Source organism: Protopterus annectens, chromosome 8.part1 (assembly GCF_019279795.1).
Source record: "Protopterus annectens isolate FY-2018-M chromosome 8.part1, PAN1.0, whole genome shotgun sequence".
Classification (NCBI taxonomy): Eukaryota; Metazoa; Chordata; order Ceratodontiformes; family Protopteridae; genus Protopterus; species Protopterus annectens.
In genome coordinates, this window is record NC_056742.1 from 142,461,678 (window position 1) to 142,479,213 (window position 17,536).

Below are 17,536 nucleotides of genomic sequence, written 5' to 3' on the forward strand. Positions count from 1 at the left end.
CTTTAGAAAAGTGTAGGAGCAAATTACATAGAATAAATGGGAACTAAGGGAACAGTATGTGCAGAATAATATTTTAGAGGAGTGATGTTTAAGAGAAGGCATAAATTGAATGAGTTATATAATGTTCATATGACAATGACTGTAGTGTAGATTATATGTGATGTATAATGTTTGCAGCTGAAAATATGTCAACATGTTTTTTTTTCATTTATTTATATTTATATAAATGTATGACTGCCTATGTTATAAGTGATAACTTAATAAATATATTTCTTGTTTAAAAAACAGCTCCTATTTTTTACATTATTTTTCTTTTTCTTTCAGGTAAGTGGACTGAACAACTTGGGTCAGTCTTCAGCCGGAAACAATTTACAATAAAGGAAATGAAAAACGTAACTTCATTTGTACACATCCAGACTAACACAAGCAGGAACTTAATAAAACATGGAGCAAAACAGCTGTTCTGGACAGATGTGTTTGACAGTCTGAAATGTAAACACAAATATGCAGTTATGTCTGAATGCATACCAAGTCAAAGACTGCTGTTTCTCAGGGAATTTCTCTTGTTTGTATATACAAAAATCTCACTCTCATAGTTAGTACCGAAAATGTGCCGCTGTGACGATATACATGTGATAGAAATGCTAAAAGCATAGCTAGAGTGGGGAGAAAGGGGCAGCCAGCCTTGCAAAAGGTGTTGGGGGCAAAATGAGCAGCTGCGGAGAGGGATGTATTGCATTACCAGTATTCAAAAATGAATGCCAATACTTTAATTGCAGTCAGTGATGACATTTATTTATTTATATACATTTTTTGATCCTCAACTTAGAGTTGAGAGTTGTCAGATCAGGGAAAACGCATCAAGTGGTAGATGCTACAGCTGTGAAAAACACAATGATTAAATTAAGAAAGAAGATTGCCCATGGTAATGCATAGAAATTGGACTATTAATGCAGGTAAATACTGCTGAATACAGAGAACAGTTTTATGATATCAGATGAACACTGCAACAATACTAAACAGTATCATCTCCACAGATATGTTTGCCATAAATCCACTGAGAAAACTGGTTGCTTGGAATGCTCTAAATCTACATACATTAAAAAAATCTAAGCATGCTCCTCAACTTTGCTGACTACATGGCAAAATAAATGATTTAGTAATAAAATTATGAAGTCAAACGAATTATGCTGATAAGTTAATAATGTCCACATCTCCATCCAGTCATAGTCTGAATTTAACTGCAGACAGCAATGCAAGTAGTACACACACTCACAGAAGCAAATATATATACATATCATATATGCGTATGTGTTATTTAATCCACAGCGTTTCATCGAAAAGCAAAAAACACACTGACATGAGTGAAAACATATTTCATCAAAAACACAAACCAATGAGTTACATTTGACAGAAAACTGTGTAAAGCCATAGAAAATTATTGTTGCTGTGGTTTGGTAATGCAAATGAGTGTTGATCAGTATTTTCACCCTGCTAATATCTTCTGTTATTTTGTACTTAGGTAAAACTTTCCATTTGTGCAGCAGCAGTGATTCAGTGTGCGAGGAGCTTTCTCATTTCTCCACAATTGTAGACCAATGGAGTTAGTATATTTAAGCAAGCCCCCACCATGGGGGGGGGGGGCAGTGGGGTTTGCCCCATACAGAAAGAGCTTTTGAGGTATATTTAATGCATATGAAATTTTCTGTGAATTGAGTTTCAATTAATTATATTTTTGATAAATTGTGATATTTTTTCTTTTTGATGAAATGTGATTAAAGCAAAGGAAATATAATCATCTATATCTGTATGTATAGATGGCAAACATAAATTTTATGTCTATGTGTGTGTTTTTATGAAAGTTAGTGTAGTCAGTCAAGCAGCATTTATTTGGGGTAAAACAGAAGTACCTAGAGGAAACCCACACAGACAGGGGAAGAACATGCAATCTGTATGGAGAGAGGACAAGGGGTGTAGGGCTGAACCCTGGACCCTAGACTGTGAAGCAGAAGTCTTACATTGTGCTACCATGCTAGGTTATGAACAAATACATTGAAAAATGTCAAATAACACTTTGTAAATAATGTAGATATGAGTTATAATCAGCTTTTCAGTTAGTATATTTATGCATACTCAACTGTGCTAAGGATTCACTTAGAAAAATATATTACATATAGAAAGTGTACTAGAACATTTAGTGAGGAAGCTACTATTAACAGTTAATTTTAGCATCATGATCAGTGAAATGAAAAATAAGAGAAAAATGTTTCTCTTTACCAAACAGCAAGGCATTTCTAGTTGTTGACAGCAGTAGAATAAAACAACTACACTCCTCCTATTCATAAAAAGGTAAAAAGTAGTAGAATAAAATAACTACACTCCTCCTATTCATAAAAAAGTAAAAAGTAGCAGATTAAACTAAATAATTAACTTTCAGACAAACGTCTGTTCTACTCTGATTTAAATAAAACCTGTGCCTTCCCCTCTTTTTATGGTATTTTCTACAAATACCCATCACTTGATTATTTCTTGACATTTTGGGGTTGCATTTTCAGCTTGACATTAGTAGGAACCCATCTAACAAACAATATGTTTGCATTGCTGAAATCCACTCCAAAAAGTTATTCTTGAAAATGACATAATCACTTCTTTTTCAGACAGAATCATACAATGACAGTTAGGCGGTTCACAAAGTTATCCTTTAGGTAGCATAGACAGTATTGCAAAAACAAAAGAGCTTGAAGTGCATACCTCTATTGATCACTAGCTCTTGAGGAGCTGAAGGTGTGGTTGTAACTCAGGAAAATCCTGCAAAACACACCCCATGTAGGGGGTTTACTGTACACCCCATTACTTACTAACTCCACAGACACAGAAACAGAGAAAAGAAAAACTCCCCAAATGCAAAACAAAACTGTCTCACACAATCAGTAATTCTGCAGTTTCTATATTTCAGCAGTATAACTTATGAACAAGTGTAAATCTAAACAGATGTGACTGGGCAGTTAGGACCTAATTAAATGGTCATTGCACACTTGTAGAGATGCCTTTTCAGGTGCTTGAATGTTATTATTTTTATTATAGCTGCAGAGCTGGATGGAATGCTAAAACTCAAGAAAAATAATCTACACATCCACCACATCTTTTCTCTATCTTTTGGTTCCATCTGTGTTCTAGGGTGGGGGGAGTCTTGAGTAAGTGCATGCATATCCAATGCAAATGTATGGAAAACATGAGTTGTATTTTATCTTTGCAAATCTAATCATTCTTTCAATCTGTTTATCATACTGTCTTCAGATGATTTGAATATTTTTATTAAATTAAATAATACACAGTTCAGAACTGGTACAGACGTGTTTTTCACTGTGGTTAATACGAAGGTTTGAGATTATCTAAGTTACTGATAATCTATCTGTAGCCACAAGTTTTTCTTTTAAACTGCCATAAGGTGAACTGTGAGTCATTTAACTACCAGCTCTTTTTTCTTTTCAAATTTTGTGGAATTGAACAGCTGTGAATGTTGTATTCTGACTCAGAGTAGATATAGACAGACTGACTAAATATATATTATTATATAGCAACCAAAATTATAACAAATTTATGGCAGTTACTCAGACAGAAACTGTGTACTTTAACAGAAGATTTTTTGTATGAGTAAGGTAAGGCGTAGCATAACAGAATATAAATTTAAAGTAATTTTTCTAAGACAGAACTGGTAATATAATCTTCAGGGCTGCCAGTAGCTGCCTTCTATAAATTCTGGTAAATTCTGTGCAGCAGAGTGCAATAATAAGCAATCACATATTGATAGCTTTATGGGAGGTAGCTGATGCCTCTTATATTCCTACTGATACATATATTACTACTGTGAATGTTTAAATTAATGACATGCAGTGAGGGAACCATGATATGGACCACATTTATAGGTTCATAGGTTTATACTAGGCTATCTGCCCTAAGGCATTTATAAGCCTAGCCCAAAGTTTTGTGGCTTACGCCACCCCTTATATGAAAAAATACTGTGTCCATTAGTTTGTTGTGCCTCTGTCCAGCAGTGACACAGAGATGATTCCCGGGGTAAACCTACGATTTCCCATCCACAGGTCATGATTTCTCTTGAACAGAGCCAGCGAGGTGCTCTGCCTCACATGGACCGGGATTTTATTCCACAGCATAGGGAGTCTCTGAGTGATAAATCTATCCCTCCAGCACGTCCTATTTATATCCGTGCTAAGGTTTAAGTCGCTTGCTCTAGTGGTTTTGGTGGATTTGGATTTTTTGAGGTGGAGCATGTCCATTAATTCCGGGTTGGACATGGCCTTGTATGTCAGGCACATGTCACCTCTGAGCAGACGGTATGCGACTGAATAGAGCTGGAGTTTCTTCAATCTGGCAGCATATGACAGATTTTGGAGTCCCTTTATCCTTTTGGTGAGGAACTTTTGGGGTCTCTCCAATTGCTGCAGATGTCGGGTGAGGTACATCCCGAATGGGGCATTGTACTCAATCATTGGTCTGATAAGTGAAGAGTACAGGGGAACAATGACCTCACTAGATCTGGATGTGAATCCCTTCATGATCAGGTGGGCAATACAGTTTTTTTTAATCCTAAGCTATACAGTATCATTAATAATTTTTGGTGAAGGCAGGGCTCGCTTAACCAACAAAAATAGTGCAAAAATATGCTTAATTTAAATCAGATCCAGCTTTTTTTCACATTTTCCATGGAAATATGCAGTGACAGACAAGGAAGTTCCTCTACTATTCTACATGACAGAAGTGAGCAATCTATGACATACATCTCTTCAACTACCACTGAAAACTATGCAGAATAACAGATACAGCCATCTAGTAAGGCTGCATTTCAGGGATTACTAAAAAAATAATTCTGAAACTGTAAAGAAACTTCCGGATCATTCTGTTGTTTTAATTATTGCTTTATTTTTTTTTCTGTTTTGGAATATGAATAGGTGCAATGTGTTACAATAACCACTCATTCATTTGTAGTTCTATGATAAAAACAATCAGTGCTACTACCATTGTTGTGTCCATCAAATATAATTGCCCATGACTGCTGCTATTGTTGTTTTTTTTCTTATGAGAATTTTCTCTTTTTCATTGTAAATACAACTGAGTGGCTTTAATTTGAAGGGAATTGTCTGTTTTGAACGGGGAGTTAGTTCATTCCTGTCTTCTTTAAAATTTACAAAAGAGGGGGGATTTATCATAGTCAGTCAGAAGGAGTAAGCTATAAAAACATAGTTGTATAGAGATTTACCACAATGGGAGCAATTTGTGGAAGGTTATTGTGACAGTAACAATAGATCATGGCATTTGGGTTTACTCACTTAATGTTTTCCATTTATGGCTGGATTTTTTCAGCTGGTCATATTTTCTATGCTAGGAAAGACACTAGTCTCATACCTGCAAATGTATTAATGCAAACAACACAAAACTCCAATATGTAACTACACTGTCTTAAGAGGCCCTACAGGAAAGTAAGCTGTAGACAAAAAATTGCAGTGCTAAGCCAATCAGCAGAAATGAACAAATGTCTTATAAATACCAAGAAACACTTTTGCCAAACATAGTAGTTATGAAAAACAGAACCCATCCACTGGGGATGCACATGCCAGTGCATTTCTTTGTGCCGGTCCCAAGCCCAGATAAATGGGGAGGGTAGCGTCAGGAAGAGCATCCAGCATAAAACATTTGCCAAATGAGATATGCGGAAAACAGTACAGAGGCCCAGGTTAACAATGACTGCCACCAGTACTGTTAGCCAACAGGGTGCTGGAAGAAATTGGGCTACTGTTGGCCGAAGGAGGAGAAGAAGAAGAAGAGGTGGAAGGCATGCCCGAATGCAGGAAGAGAGGAGGAAGGTTAGGAGTGTGGTAGTGAGGGTAGGAACTTTGAATGTTGGTAGTATGACTGGTATAGGGAGAGAGCTAGCTGATATGATGGACAGAAGGAAGGTTGATATATTGTGTGTGAAAGAGACCAGGTGGAAGGGAAGTAAGGCCAGGTATATTGAAGGTGGGTTCAAATTGTTCCATCATGGTGTGGATGGGAGGAGAAATGAGGTAGGGGTTATCCTGAAGTAACAGTATGCCAAGAGTGTTTTGGAGGTGAAAAGAGTGTCAGACAGAGTGATGTTTATGAAGCTGGAAATTGATGGTGTAATGATGAATGTTATTAGTGCATATGCTCTGCAAGTTGGGTGTGCGATGGATGGAAAAGAAACATTTTGGAGTGAGTTGGATGAAGTGGGGATGACTGTACCCAAGGGTTTGAGAGTGGTGGTTGGAGCAGATTTCAATGGGCATGTTGGGGAAGGGAACAGAGGGGATGGGGAAGTGATGGGTAAGTATGGTGTTAAGGAAAGGAATGCAGAAGGTCAGATGGTAGTGGATTTTGAAAAAAGGATGGACATGGGTGTTGTGAATACATATTTTAACAAGACGGAGGGGCATAGGGTGACATACAAGAGTGGAGGGAAATGCACACAGGTGGATTACATCCTATGCAGAAGGGCCAGTTTGAAGGAGATGGGAGACTGTAAAGTAGAGATGGGGAAAGTGTAGTTAGGCAGCATAGAATGGGGGTCTGTAGAATGACGTTGGTGATCAAGAAGAGGAGGAGGAGTGTGAGGGCAGCACCAAGGATCAAATGGTGGAAACTGAAAAAGGGTGATTGTGAGGTGGAGTTCAGAGAAGTGTTAAGACAGGCACTGAGTGGCAGTGAAGAGTTACCGAACAGCTGGGTAACTACAGCAGAGCTAGTAAGGGAGACTGCTAGAAAGGTGCTTGGTGTGACATCAGGACAGAGGAGGGAGGACAAGGAGACCTGGTGGTGGAATGAGGATGTACAGGAGAGTATACAGAGAAAGAGGTTGTTGAAGAAAATGTGGAATTGTCAGAGAAATGAAGAAAGTAGACAGGAGTATAAGGAGATGTGGTGCATGGCAAAGAGAGAGATGGCAAAGGATAAGGATAAGGCATATGAAGAGTTGTATAAAAGGTTGGACACTAAGGAGGGAGAAAAGGACCTGTACCGATTGGCTAGACAGAGTGACCAAGCTGGAAAGATGTGCAGCAGGTAAGGGTGATAAAGGATAGTGAGGGAAATGTACTCACAAGTGAGGAGAGTGTGTTGAACAGATGGAAAGAGTACATTGAGGGGCTGATGAATGAAGAGAATGATAGAGACAGAAGGTTGGATGATGTGGGGATAGTGAATCAGGAAGTGCAATAGATTAGCAAGGAGGAAGTCCAGACAGCTATGAAGAGGATGAAGACTGGAAAGGCTCTTGGTCCAGATGACATACCTGTGGAAGCTTGGAGGTGTTTAGGAGAAATGGCAGTGGAATTTTTAGCCAGATTGTTTAATGAAATCTTGGAAAATAAGAGGAAGCCTGAGGAGTGGAGAAAACGTGTTTGGTACCGATTTTTAAGAATAAGGGTGATGTGCAGAGCTGTAGTAACTACAGAGGGACAAAATTGATCAGTCACAGCATGAAATTATGGGAAAGAGTAGTAGAAGCTAGGTTAAGAAGGGAGGTGATGATTAGTGATCAGCAGTATGGTATGGTTTCATGCCAGGAAAGAGCACTACAGATGCAATGTTTGCTCTAAGAGTGTTGATGGAGAAGTACAGATAAGGTCAGAAGGAGTTGCATTGTCTCTTTGTGGACTTAGAGAAAGCATATGACAGGGTGCCTAGAGAGAAGTTGTGGTATTGTATGAGGAAGACGGGAGTGGCAGAGAAGTATGTAAAAGTGGTTCAGGATATGTACAAGGGTAGTGTGACAGCGGTGAGATCTGCAGGGGGAGTGACAGATGCATTTAAGGTGGAGGTGGGGTTACATCAAGGATCAACTCTGAGCCCTTTCTTATTTGCAGTGGTGATGGACAGGTTGACAGATGAGATCAGACAGGAGTCCCCGTGGACTATGATGTTTGCAGATGATATTGCGATATGTAGTGAAAGTAGGGACCAGGTTGAGGAGACCCTGGAGAGATGGAGATATGCTCTAGAGAGGAGAGGAATGAAGGTCAGCAGGACTAAGACAGAATATATGTGTGTGAATGAAAGGGAGGATAGAGGAATGGTGAGGATGCAGGGAGTAGAGTTTGCAAAGGTGGATGAGTTTAAATACTTGGGATCAACAGTTCAGGGTAATGGCAAGTGTGGAAGAGAGGTAAAGAAGAGAGTACAGGTAGGGTGGAGTGGGTGGAGAAGAGTGTCAGGAGTGATTTGTGACAGACAAGTACCAGTAAGAGTGAAAGGGAAGGTTTACAAGAGTTTAGTGAGACCAGCTATGTTATATGGGTTGGAGACAGTGGCACTGACAAAAAGGCAGGAGTCAGAGTTGGATGTGTTAGAGTTAAAGATGTTAAGATTTGCACTGGGTGTGACGAGGGTAGACAGGATTAGAAATAAGTATATTAGAGGTCAGCCCAGGTTGGATGGTTTGGAGACAAAGCCAGAGAGGTGAGATTGTTTTGGTTTGGACATGCACTGAGGAGGGATGCTGGGTATATTGTGAAAAGGATGCTAAGGATGAAGCTGCCAGGTAAGAGGAAAAGAGGAAGGCCTAAGATAAGGTTTATGGATGTGGTGAGAGAGGACATGCAGGTGGTTGGTGTGACAGAGCAAAATGTAGAGGACAGGAAGAAATGGAAACAGGTGACCCACTGTGGCAACCCTTAATGGGAACAGCCGAAAGAAAAAGAAAAAGAGGTAACTATATTCAAGTTCAGAATGGAGTTGTGGAAGGAAGGAGGAAAACTGTACTGTTACAATGACATCTTCTCAAAGACCTGATGTTATGGAACTCAGGTTACACAACTGTACTTTCTTCCTCAGGGAGGATCACTATTAATGCAAATCACTACATGTGGGTAAAATACTTTGTAACACTGCAGAAATGTACAGTTTACAGGTTCCACTGTAGCCCATTCATGCCAAAGCCTTTCCTAAGAATTGACTGTGGTTTTAATTAGGAGTGACTTGTGAACGTGCAGATGACATTCCTTATCATAGCTTCTAGAATATCTTGTGCTTTGACATTTGTAATGTAAGCTGTCATGGAATATTTGCCAAAAAAGCCTTTTAGCAGTTTATTGTCCTTATCACAGCAGATGTAATAATGTGGGCAAAGTACTTTTTCTAGATGCTTTGTTATAAGCAGGCTTTCTTTCCCTTTCATAAAAGAGACAAAAGATTGGTCTGTTTTCCTGCAGACATGGATTTTTCTGGTGTGGAATTTTAGCTGTCAGTGCACGTCTAGCACATGCAGACACTCCCTTTCATTTTGGTAGTTTGGACAGAGATATAGGACATGAAGTGGCTGCTTGAGTGAAACTGCAGAGACAACTTGATCATGAAAGGGGGACTAAGGGATTATGCTCTTTAGAGACACCCATTTATTACGAAAGACTGAGTAAGGTGATTTGTATGTTTGGGTTTTAATTCTGAAACCCATTTTTTTGTTGCAACAACTAGAGCTGCTTTCTGTTTTACTTGTTCCATTTTGTTTTCTGTTTTGAGAAACCTGCTTGCCTTGATGCTTTTGTTCTGTGGGGCAGATAGGCACTTAAATTACCCAGGCTGCACATTTTACATGCTTTTTTTTTTCATTGCATAATTTGTTTCTTGAGTGATACTTAACTACACAAAGTATATCTGTGGCCTTGTCTTTTCTGACAAGACTCAGAGTGCAAAAACTACAAGTTCTGCTGGTGACTCCCTGCTGGTTACATTTCCCACCTAACCTCCCATTCCTTTATATGCTTTTTAAACTTGGTGACTTTTAAGTTGCCCACCCTTACTGTAAGTTGGGCTTGATGAGCTCTGCCCATTCTACACTGTTGTTGATATCTTGAATTATTTTAATTGCCTTTCTTTCGAAAAAAAGTAGATGTTGCCTTTCATTTTCTGTTTTACTAATTATCTTGCTCTGAATTCAATCTGGCATGCTATTTGATAAAGTAGTGTAGTTTTACACTCTAGCAAGCTATTTACTGTGTTTTCCATCAACAGGACAGAGGATTTTCCATCTAGTGGCAATGGGTGGTATCCTGGTCTGTACAGGTTGGGAAAACACTACAGATTCTTGCATAAAGTTGTTTTATTGGCCAGAGGGTTTATTAATTAGATTACCTTGTTTTTAGTGCCTTATAAATTGTGTACAATTAAGTGATTCTTCGCCCATTTTAACAAAGCAAAACCCTTTTATTAAATAATCACACTTTTATAAGATGGTTAAAGTACACTGCTCTTATTGCCTTTCCTTAAGTTTAAGCTTGTTTGTGGTAGCATTTCACTCCAGACACACTTTTACTCTGCTTTTACATTAGGAGGAATCGGATTATTCATCTAGTGGCAGTAGGTATTTACCTGGTCTGAGTTGGGAAGCACTAAAAAGCTCTAAGAGTAGTCGTTTTATTGGCCAGAGAGCTCAGTAGTCAGCCTTCTGTACTTCCAGTGCTGGTATTAATTCTGCATATGTGCATGAAGCTGCTCGCTTGCCAGTGCCCTGTATAGAAGCAAACATCTAGAAACATTGCTTGTTTTCATTATACTGTGAAGGTTTACTGTGATATTTATTTATTTAACTGCACTTATCTAGTTTCATTTTCAAACTGCTGTAATGGCTGCTGTTCTGCACTGGAATACACTATATCCACAGCCAGATCATTGTCAAATGGAGTCCTAAGCAGGGTAATGGATTGTGCCCACCCCTAGCCATTCCAGTGTCCCATTACTTGGTTGTTCCTTACACCGTTAAAATCTGTCAGTGTGCACATTGTTTTCTTCTTTACTTCTACAATGATGACAGATATTTGGATTTAATTTAAAACTTTTATTTAAATTTTATAGCACAGACTCTGACAAACATTTGCTAAACAACAACAATACAGTCTCTTAATGAAAACAGACTTAGCATTAACAGTAAACTTCTCTGCCCTTGAAACTGACAATTTTTAAAACAGAAGTGAAACCCACATTCAAAGAAAATGCATATGGCCAGTGGTGGAGTAATTTTACCTTTGGGCTGTTTTTAAACTAGGACCATGCATACATGCATATCCTTTGATTCACCTTCCTGACTCTATTAAATTATATTCCTTGTAAAATACAGCACCACTTGTTAGAGAGTGTATTTTTTAAATGTGTAGTTTTTGAACATTTTCCAGTAAGCAATGAAACAAAATGTATAAGCCAATAATGGCAAAACTACCCATTTCAGAACATTTCAACAATGAAAGGTACTCAATCCTCTGTCATTACAATCCAACAATATCAGTCAATATGTACAATCTCTGCAGAAGTAAAAGTCACCTCACTAATTCCACATTAAAGAGATCTGTAACTTATGATGTGGTTGCTACTAGGAAGCAACTTTATATTTCAGTGTTTCATCTACAAATTTAGTGCGTGTTGCCCTTATAGAATAAATTATCTATGTAAAACGATAAAAATTGGTAAGCTGTTAATATTACAATAGGGGATGGATGGCAAACAGACAACACGTTCATACATGGAAGGCATCTCATCCAAAGGAGGACACACCCAGGACTGCAGCAACCACCCCCCCCCCCTTAAAGTACAAAACAGAATCAGCAATCCATCTACATAACGTGGGAATCGAACCCACAGCCTTCTGCATCAAATGAAGTATGTTACCTGTTGTGCTATTAACAATGCTTTCTAATTTTTTAGCACAAACAGTAATAACCATTTGCTACACAAAAACGCTGTATATTGAAAACAGACTTAGCATGAGCAGCAGTAAACTCATCTCCCCTTGAAGCCCGCAATTCCTTAAAAATGTACTGATGCTCACAATTCTTAGCATATATTCTGACTTTCACAATTCCTTGCAAATGCAATGAAACTCAAAGTTCCTTGATAATGCAATGAAACGCATAGTTGGTGCAGAGGATTTGACTCCTGTAATCTTTAACTAAGGTATATAGGCTTTGAGCCTGGTTAAATTAACTAACATGTCTCCACTAAATATGGTATTTCACACAGGCATACACTTTCAACAGAATAAAAAATCTCCTACCTGTTTGTCTGGAGCTTATTGCTTAAAAGAATTGCTTACTCTGTTTAACAGCATAAGATAACAAAAGCCTACCCATTTGTCCAGTGCTTATTTCTTAAAAAATCATGTGCTCTGTTCCAGTTTAAATGTGTGTGTGTCATCCTAAAGACGTATGTACAGATACTGCTAAGGATGCACTCTGCATACATCCTTAAAGAACAAATGTAATGCATGCAGAGTATGTTCTTAAAGAAGAAATGTAAGTTTGTGATGCCCCCCCCAAACCTGCAGGCCCTAGGCAATTCCCTATGTCACCTAGTACTGGATCCAGCTTTGACTATCTAGTGTTTCTTAGCTAGTATTAGGCATCTGTTTGTGGTTCCTTAACATTCAGGATCCAAATCAGTCATTTTACATTAAGAGGATCAAACTATGCACTCTTGTATGCACTCTTGAAGAAGGAGAGAGAGAGCTAATTTCACTTATCTGAGTTGGGAATTGCTGGTGGAAAGCTCATTGTACGCTATAAGCTTCACATTTGAGAGAAGCTGCTCTTCATGCAGCAGTGGTTACTGATGCCTATATATACAATCACCAGAATTTGAAATTTCCATATTAAAAAAAAACACCTCAGAACTTTACCTCAGTCCCAAGTTACTCATGGGGCAACCAGTTTGCACAGTGTGCAACATTTATGCATTTAGTGAGGACTACTTAGGTTTACCTTAACCTATTATAGCACCCAGGACTATCACTACTCAAAGAGCATCTGATTTGGGTGCTTGGCAGCATTGCTGGTTAGGTTAGCTTCAGATTACACCAAGTAAGCACCCTTCCCTCGTCCAGTTACAAACACCCTCCACTCTTATCTTTTGCAAGTATACATTAGGACCTGCAAACATGGGTGGGAACATTACAGCTATTTCTGCATCCAGCATGGTGGACATGGGCATCCTGAGGCAATGTAGCAGTTGTTGCCTTATGTACAATGACAACCACTTAATTCTTAAATAGACAAATACAGTATGTGAGAAATGTAGTTACAAACTGACACTGCAGGCCGGATTCTCACAAACAAAAAAAAAAAAAAACAAGAAATAGGTTGTCATTGACTCACACACATCACTCACCATACCCACAAAGGACCAGACACATAGACCCACATATGTGGAGGTGCTCACATGTAACTTACCCAAACCTCAAAGGCCTTTCAGGTCCAGTACTCAGAAACTTTGCTTGCACACAAACAAGACAATTCCAATCACATTGCATAAAATCACATCTCAGTGTGTCTCAACTACCAAGCCCGTAAGGTGAAACACTCCACAACCCAATATTCTGGTCATAGGAGACTCCATTGTGAGACACACTGATACCCCTCTTACAAAGCTGGATAAGGAGAAGGCTACAATTAGTTGCCTGTCAAGGGCCAGGATCCACCAGATCATGCAAGCACTCAGGTCACTTACTTTTAAGTACTAGTATGACTCAGTCATAGTCCATGTGGGTGTATGACCTGAGATGTACCTCCTTGGACTATATGAAGACAGATATGACTGAGCTCTCAGAATATGTGCCACAGTTTGGTATGAACCTAGCACTGAGCAGCATTCTACTGTCTCCAAGGATGATGCCACAATACCAGTAGGAAATTATTGACTTTAACAACTGGCTTAGCTACTGGTGTCATTCCAAAGGGGTCCAGTACTTGCCAGCCTAGAAGGGCATGGTTGATAGGCCATGCTACATTACTATGGATGGTCTTCACTTGTGACGTCTAGGTTTTTGGATATTGGCCAAAACATTATCCACTTTTACAGTGCCTTTTTTAGGCAGTGCCAAGCAGACAAACCTTCCAACATAACAAAAGCTACTCAGGACAAGTTAAAGGTATTACCACTTAATGCTAGGAGTCTCAACAAGATATCGCACTCTTTAGCAGCTCTCCTCACCTCAATGAATGCTGACATCTGTGCAATCACTGACACATGGTTCAAAGCCACAGAAAGCAATAATGCCTTTCATACTTTTCAACCACGTGCTGAACATGAAAGAACAAAAGGAGGAGGTGCCTCAATCTACATAAATTATAAGCACACCTCAAGGCTGGTCAACACTTTGACATGCTTGGGCTACTCCATGTCCAACTAACCACAGGAAAAATCCATTACTATATTCGTACTAGAACCAGGTCTTCCAACATGAAGCAGGAAACCCAAACATCATGCCTGAAGTTACTAGAATTGCCATCCAGCCCAATACAATACTCACAGGTGATTTTAACTCCATTAATTGGCATCATATAGGCAACTGCCTAGAAATGGCAGTAGCAGACCAAGGTCAAACTGCAAAAAAAAAGCAACCCTGGTATTAATAGGTTGTACAACAAAGAAAGAAAATCTGTCGAGGAGTAAGACAGAATGTGCACAGCAGAGCAAAATGTCTCTCATTAGTCTAAACAAGCAAATCAAGGAAATAGTTAATTCTCTGAAAGCAGACTTTGAGGTAGAAACAGCTTCCAAAACTAAGGATCGCCGTAAGGCATTTTTCAGTTATGTCCACAATCTTAAGGTCAACATCTAACAATATGTGGAATTACTTACAGATGGCATCACATATACTCAGCCAGAAGATATAGCTAATATGTTGGTTGACAAATTCAGCTCAAATTTCACCTCCCCATCACCCACAGTTCTTCCCCAAGAAATGCTCTCCACCACTCCACCACCAATTTTCACCAAAGAACAGGTTACCAATATGCTCTCTAAAGTTAAAAACATGGGTTCAGTGGAGGTTAATGATACACCAGGTTGCCTCTTAAACAGCTTAAATTAGGAGTTATCAGGCTCATTAGGATCTTCATTTCACCACCGCCTCTGGATTGGCTTTGTCCCAATAGAATGCAGGACAATACATAAAAGTGGACCATCTACTGACTATGGAAATTACAGGCCCATAAGTTTGACTAGTCTTATATGTAAAGCCATGGAAAGAATATCAGATCATGTCTACTGAATCTGGGGGATTTCTTTGAGAAAGTCACTGAGGCCATGGATGAGAGTAAAATAGTATATACTGCCTATCTCAACATAGCCAAGGCATCTGACACAATCCCCCCTCCACTCGAGTATTACAAATAAACTCACAAATTTAGGCAAAAACCCCTACATCGCCAGACAGATAGCCAGCTGGCTTATGGACAGGACACATTTTGCTAAAGTGGGTGAATCCAGATCCAGCAAGAGGCCAGTTACTAGTCGTGTGCTACAGAGCTCAGTGCTGGGACCACTCCTTTTGTGAATATACATCTCTGAAGTCAAGGTTAATGTAGAAGGCCTCTGGATGACAGAGTTTACTGATGACTGCAAGCTGGGGGCAATCACTGAATCCCCCAACAATGTAGATATCCTTCAGGAGGGTTCAGATCAGATAAATGATTGCTGCCAGAAACATGGCCTAAAACTAAATACATCATCATACTCTTTGGGAAGTAAAATACCCCTGCAAATCACATCAATAGCACACCCTAAGAGTAGACTCAGAGGGGAGAGATACACAGTCAGATAGTAGCTGGAATTTTGACCATGATGTGTCCAGAATGGTGAGGAAGTCCCTTTATGTGGTACAACTAATAAATAAAGGTATGGCATCCAGATCCAAGAAAATTATAGTCCTGCTGTACTCAGCCCTCATTAGACCAATAATTGAATATGATACGGCATTTGCCAGCCATGTACTTGACTAGGTACTTACTGCAGCTGGATTAACTACAGGAGTTGCTCACAAATTAAATATAGGGTATAAATAACATGTTGGGTTGCCAACTGGCTCACTGACAGAACCCACACTGTGAAAGTAGCAGACTCCAAATCTGACTTCAGACCAGTTACAAGTGGAGTACCACAGGGTTCAGTCCTGGGTCCTCTCCTGTTTGGTATCTACTTCTCTGAAGTACAGGCTAACACAGAAGGCCTTTGGCTAACAAAGTTCACAGATGACTGCAAACTAGGAGCCATAATCGAAATCAAAACTCCTAACAATGGGGACATCCTACAAAAGGGCTTCACTGAGACAGATGCCTGGTGTCAAAGTCATGGCCTCAAGCTCAGTGCCAAAAAGTGCATTGTCACCCCCTTTGGTAAAACCTCTATACCCATGAACTACCACATAGGCAGTAGTCTACTTAACGCCTAAAGTGTGGTAAGAGACCTTGGGACACAGGTGGACAGTACTCTCTCCTTTGATAATCACATCACCACAGTAGTCAGGAAATCCTTCAACGTGGCGCACCTCATCACAAAAGGTTTCTCATCCAGGAAAAAAGAGGTCATTGTTCCCCTCTACTCATGACTCATTAGACCCATTATAGAGTACTACACCCCTTTTGGTATGTACCTCACAAGACATCTACAACAACTGGAAAGGCTGCAGAAATACCTCACAAAGATGATTACCAGCCTCAATCAGATGCCCGTCTCAAAAAACTCCAGCTTTACTTCATCACTATCAACTACTCAGAGGTGATCTCTGCCTAACATACAAAACTATGTTAAACCCAGAGCTGTTGAATATGCTCCACTTAAATAAATCCCAATCCCTCTGAGATACATGCTCTAGGGACCTAAACCTGGTCACCACAATAAGCAGAACATGCTGGAGGGATAGATTCCAGTTCCAGAGACTCCCCATACTCTGGAACAAACTATCTATAGCAAACAAAGCTCCTCATTAGCACTCTTCAAGAAAAATCTTGATAATTGGATGGGAAATAGGAAATTCACCCCGGGGATCACTTCACATTTTCTTGGATGGCGAAAGCCAGGGTACCTTTTTGGCTAGGCTTATATAGGCCCTAGGGCCAATAGCCTAGTACCTACCTATGAACCTGTGTTCTATGTGGACAAACTGAAAGCCCTATCCCTTTTCTCTGTCTCCTACCGACTATTAAGGGGTGACCTAAACCTGACCTACAAGGCACTCACAAATCCAGCCCTGATGGAGATGCTACATGAGGGTCACCTGCTCTATGGATCTAAACTTAGTCAGAAACTCAAACAAAACATGCTGGAGAGACAGATATGTGTTTTAGTGATTGCCCCTTCCTTGGAACAGGCTTCACATTAAGCAGAGCCCCTTCCCTGGCCCTCTTCAAATGCAATTTGGCTTAATGGATGGAGAATTGCAAATTCACACCTGGTGTAACGCCTATGTCCCTTATGGACAGGGGCAGTCTTTAAGATACTCAAGGCATAGGCACAAACCCATGCCATCCTCTTACCCTTAATAGTATAATGGGTACAATTGGGTTATATTGACTAGAGTTGTAACGGCTCTTAAGCCATTAGCCTAGTAATCTCCTATGAACCTATGGACTAGATTTTTTCTTTTAACAGACTTAAAGTCCACTGTGTTGCATCATTCAACTGGAGTTAACTTAACATTTTCAGCATGAAATTTAAAATCCAGTTAGGAGGGGTTATG

The 17,536-nt window shown here is 39.6% G+C and overlaps 1 protein-coding gene across 2 annotated transcripts in view; it reads right to left on the reverse strand.

The window, feature by feature from the left end:
- Positions 1-17,536, reverse strand: part of PLCG2 (phospholipase C gamma 2) — a 1,878,649-nt gene that overhangs the window by 1,562,820 nt on the left and 298,293 nt on the right. The window lies entirely within an intron of this gene.